The sequence below is a fragment of the Clupea harengus genome, chromosome 11, assembly GCF_900700415.2.
Source record: "Clupea harengus chromosome 11, Ch_v2.0.2, whole genome shotgun sequence".
Taxonomy (NCBI): Eukaryota; Metazoa; Chordata; class Actinopteri; order Clupeiformes; family Clupeidae; genus Clupea; species Clupea harengus.
In genome coordinates this window covers 21,453,029-21,458,691 of record NC_045162.1, presented here as the reverse complement: position 1 = coordinate 21,458,691, position 5,663 = coordinate 21,453,029, and positions in this window count along the sequence as shown.

Below are 5,663 nucleotides of genomic sequence, written 5' to 3'. Positions count from 1 at the left end.
CCGTCAGACAATGCGCCCGATCCCAGACATGTTTAAAGCAGTGTAGGTTCTCTAAATGCCCTTTTTAAACAGAGGGTTCCTGTAGGCCTTGGTAAAAAGTCAGGCCAAAGACAATGCTTCACTGATAAAATATGAAACAACGTGAAACAATGTGAGTGAAGCACAGTGACTGAGACATCAGTATAATCTGAACAGATGTGCATGACTTGATTGCATTGACTATTTTATTTGAAAGATACATTGCCAACTGAGAGCTTTGAGAGAGAGTGAGAAGTTGTCTTCTAAACTAATCTATATCTAATTGATAATTACTAACTTTGTTATTACACATCTACTAACGTCTTCAACTGGGATTAGATATTCTGAACCTCGTTTGTAAATTGTGTACAAAAAATGTGATGATGTGAGGTTGAAATCCCATATTTTCCATACCAACAGCTAAGATGCATTGTATTTATCTATACTGGGGCAGAAAGGTCTGTTTCTTAACCATTATAGATGAGTAATAAGCGTTTATTTATGTGCCAATAACCCTTACCTTATGAATGGGATAAATGTGAGCATATGACTTGCTAAGGAAGCCTTTAGGGGAAATTGTGGGACCCTCAACTGTGCAAAAATTCACAACGGTAAATAAGAAACATTTAATTGATGTGCTCGTGATTGCACTCTACCCTGTCGATATAGATTTATAATGTTGCTTGTGTGAGACTAATAACCTTAAAAGGTAACTTTTTATCAGGTGACCTGGCACGTGTGTGAGATATTCTCATGAGCTAACGAGGGACTGTGACAGGAGAGGAGAAGTGGAGAGGAGAGGAGAGGAGAGGAGAGAGGTAGAGAGAGGTGGAGAGGGAACCTCCTTGTCACTGTCATTCTTGTTGTTTTCCTCTAGACGGCAATTTTGTTTTCCTGCCGAACAGCTTGCCATGAAAGATTTAGAGGATGCGATGTAGCTAATGCACTTTCTCAGTCTGGTCCTGGGCCAATGAAAAATTAACACTAGAAATAATTAATTTTGATTGGTGCCTACAGTAGTAAAAACTTGTGTTGGGCCGCATATCTAATTCATGCCCATGCAAATTTCTCTTTCACTTACACCCACAGAAACACAGCCCCGTGTACTATAAATTCTGTAAGACTTTTAACTTATGTTCCGGCATGTAGTCATTACGATATGCTCCTCTGCACATTGCTGTGTTGAAATTTTAATTGTTTTTATTTTCAATTTCTACCCCCTGCATTTGCTATGCATATAACCAGAGGTAAACAAGCATTCCTAGCAGTGTTTCGTTTTGTAACTATTAATCCTTACCTTTGTTTCTGGCATGTAACACCATAGTGAACATCCACTTTCTGTTCCTCTCCTCACAGCACTCATTGCACTTGTAACAGCAGCCATATTCCCTCTCCTCCCCCGTAGCAGTTTACTAATATGCTACATGATTTTGTGTTGTCAGTGAGTATGTTTGTGTCTTGGTGAGATTATATTTTGTGTGGGGAGTGTGTGTGTTGTTGGTGTTGTTGTTAGAATTTGGGTTGTGAGAACATGTGTTACTGTGTGCTGTTGTGGCCTCACCTCCAGGCAGTGTGTGTATGTGCATGTGTGTGTGTGTGTGTGTGTGTGTGTGTGTGTGTGTGTGTGTGTGTGTGTGTGTGTGTGTGTGTGTGTGTGTGTGTGTGCGCATGTGTGTGTGAAACAGCCAATTGTTTTTAGTGATCTATCAATTTTTTGTATAAATCAATAAAATAAAATAAATAAAATCTTCAATATGTTTGACAACAGTAACTGTTCTGTAACAGTTAGCCAGAATGCACAAAAGGGTTGATGCACATCAACACATCACTCCTATAGGATGGCAGCTTTACAAACGTAACAGCACATCAACACATCAGTACTTTAGGATGCTTCTTAAGGAACACAAGACTTATGAAAGATGACATCTAACCCTAGACTGATACGAAAGCTTTAATTGCATTAATCAATCGAGTAATATCAAAATATTGCAAATAGCCTGTAGAGCAATAAAAGCATCTCTTTCCTTCCCCTCGTCTGTCCCCCACCACTTTCCTCCCTTCATTGGTATTTACTGTGTGAGCACGGAAGCCTTGAGAGCACTGGTTTATTTGTTGATAATGTGTCGACCCCACACAATGCCTGCACTCTGGGCTGCACACACGCTAATTTAATTCTGATCTCTGGTCACGCCAGAGTGAGCTCAAGACTAATTGCATATTAAAGCAAAATTACATTAAAATTAAATCACCGCTCAGGAATTCCTTTGCCCCCCTTCATATGCAAGTCTATTATAAACCTGAGCTACATTACCACCAGAGAACAGGGGGATGAGTCAATGGCAAAAAAGAATGTGATATATCGCTGTGTATGACTAGACTGTGAATAGACTCTTTCTCAAAAACAAACGATACATAACAGGCACAGGCAGGCCCCCCTCTAAACATTAGCTTCAGTATTTGCTTTACTTGGGCAAGGAATGAATGTTAAGAGAGTGTGTGAGTCTGATAGCTTGGTTTCAAAAAAATTCGGCATAGGGGACTTACAATAATATATGTTTGCACATTTCAAAATTCGAAAGAGGAAAAGGGTAATTTATTGCATCAACAACAACCATGTTTTGCCGATAACTAAAGCACTCATTCCTTGCCCATGTTTTGCAGATAACTAAAGAGTTGAAGTTATCTGCAAAACATGGTTGTTGTTCATAAACTATGAAAAAAATGTAATTCTTTTTTCCTCTTTTGAATTTGGAAATGTGCTAACATATATTACTGTAAGTCCTCTAGGCCGAAATCTGGTCATCTGGTAAATGTATGGTGGTGTAGTTTAATTTTCTTAAAAATAAAATCGGCCTCACACATATTCTCTGAACCATTCCCTCACTGTTAGCGTCAAAGCTGCTCTTTGGCCTTTGGCTGAGCCTTCCACTCTTCATCCATCATCTTTGGCAAGCTCTTCCCCACTCTTCTCCTCTCCTCTCCTCTCCTCTCCTCTCCTCTCCTCTCCTCTCCTCTCCTCTCTTCTCATTTCCTCTCCTTTCCTCTCCTCTCCTCTCTTCTCTTCTCTTCTCTTCTCCTCTCTTCTCTTCTCTTCTCCTCTCTTCTCTTCTCTTCTCTTCTCTTCTCTTCTCTTCTCCTCTCCTCTCTTCCCCACTCTTCTCCTCTCCTCTCCTGTCCTCTGCATTCCTCTGGCTCTCCCCTCTTCACTGCGAGGCCAGATGCATCCTGACAACAAATGAATATAAGCAAGTGAATATGTTTCTCTTCTCTCGACATGTATTACTAATGCATAGCCCTGTTGGTTGCATGGCATGAATACTTAACCGTGTCCCCATTTGTAACTGGCACCAAACATTTGGGAGCGTATTAAATATGGATGTGCTTTTGTAATGGTCCTTTGTGCGGAGGGTCCGGCGGGACAGTATTGTTCGCTCCAAGACAAAGTAAATTGAAGTGGTTTCTGCGGGGACGGCACTCTCACAGAGAAAATACATTTCATCTGACGCTGTCACTCTAATTACAGCCCCCCCCCCCCACGCACATACCTCACACACATGGATGCATATACACACACACACACACATACTCACAGAGACACACACGCACATGCACACACACACACACACACACACACACACACACACACACACACACACACACACACACACAATATTTTATTGAAGACCAAATGAGTTTCACCAGGAGAACGGAGCTACAGTGGCTTTACTCACGCCGGCTGATCACACTCTACAGGGGGCCAGTCATGACGGAGTGACTATGTGTGTGTGTGTGTGTGTGTGTGTATGGTGTGTGTGTGTGTGTGTGTGTGTGTGTGTATAGTGTGTGTGCTCAGTTTGTGGTATAAGTGTGCAGTGTACATGGGTGTGTACATTAATGTGTATGCATATGTGTGAGGGGTATGAGTAGGCTTGCAAAGTGTACGTGTACATTTAATGCGCGTGCGTGTGTGTGTGTGCATCCGAGCTCAGGAGTCAGCTCACACATTTCTGTCTGGCTGACTGTGTGCTTTGGCTTGTTCTACATCACTGCGGCAGTAAAACACGAGACTTCCCCCCACTGCAGGGGCTGAGAACATGTGCTCGTTCTTGTTCTAGACCTGAGGAACACACATGCCGACTTACGTTGGACATGTTTCACAACACAAGAACCGCTGTCAGCGCTGTAGCTGCGAAAGCATGGTGTTGGTCTTTGAGAGCAGTCGGCGGCAGAGCAGCTCCACTCAGCTCAGGAGTGTGTGTGTGTGTGTGTGTGTGTGTGTGTGTGTGTTAGTCTTTGGGAGGCTTTGCAGTGAGGGAAATCAGACTAACGTCTTTATTATGATCCTCTGTGATGGGGAGTTTAGGAAGCAGAAGTTGAAAAAGTAAGAAGGGATATGTCAGATAAAAGCAAAGAGAAAGAGATGGAGAGAAAGATGAAGATAGAGGGCTATTGATAGAGAAAGAGAGGGTGACGGAGGGAAAGGGATAGATGGAATTAGTGAGAAAGGTATGTGAGAGTGAGAGAAAGAGAGAAGGAGAGAGAGAGGGAGAGAAAGAGAGAGATAGAGACAGAGAGAGAGAGGCAGAGAGGCAGAGAGATAGAGAGAGAGAGAGATAGAGAGAGATCGATACTCCCACTGTCTCCATGACCTGATATGCCTCGGCCTGGATGAAAGGATTTTGACACCCCTGCTCAATTGCACCCAGAACCCCCCCCCCCCTCTATCCTCACTATCCGCTTCTCTACCTCTCTTCTCTATGAGCTCTCTCTCTCTCTCTCTTTCCTCTCCCTTTCTTATTCTCCCTATCTGCCCTTCTGTTCCTCTCATCATCGCTCTCTCCACTCCTACCCAGCTCTTGACTGGCCTCTTACTGCCTCTTTCATCATCTGACAAGGATCAGATTGAGTCCAAACAGGAGATAGACTGAGAGGGGGGGTGAAGGGAGGGAGAGAGAAACAGAGAGACAGAGAGAGGGGGAGAGAGAAAGGGGGAGAGATAGAGAGGAATGGGGAGAAAGAGATACAGACATGGAGGGGGAGGAAGATGTAAAGAGAGAGAGAGAGAGAGAGAGAGAGAGAGAGAGAGAGAGAGAAAGAACATTCCCCACCAGACATCTCTAACTTTTATCTGCATGGCTGTGATTGGCCTGAGGGCTTGTGGTCTGAGTGGGGAAAGGAGAGGAGAGGTGTGAAGGCCCTCCACTCCACAGACAGGGGGCCAGATAACCAGAGGCCCTGTGTGTGTGTGCGTGTGTGTGTGTGTGTGTGTGTGCGTGTGTGTGTGTGTGTGTGTGTGTGTGTGTGTGTGTGTGTGTGTGTGTGTATGCGTGTGTGTGCATGTGTGTCAGGGTGTGACCCAACCCCGCAGTCCAAGACAGTGACATCAGTCTTTCTATCAGAGGGGCACTTGACATCTCTGCCGTCACCACGCTATCTCTTCAGCCTGTCTGAATGAGCCATGTTGAGCTCTACACTGCCCCCACTGGTGATGGACAGCTACTGCAGAAGAGCCCCTGGCTTAAACTCTGAGGGATCAGAGTGGTGATAAAGGACACCCTGGAAAGAGGCAGGTTGTTTATTGTGTGTGTGTGTGTGGTGTACGTGTATGTGTGTGTGTGGGTGTCTGTGTGTGCGCGTGCATGTGC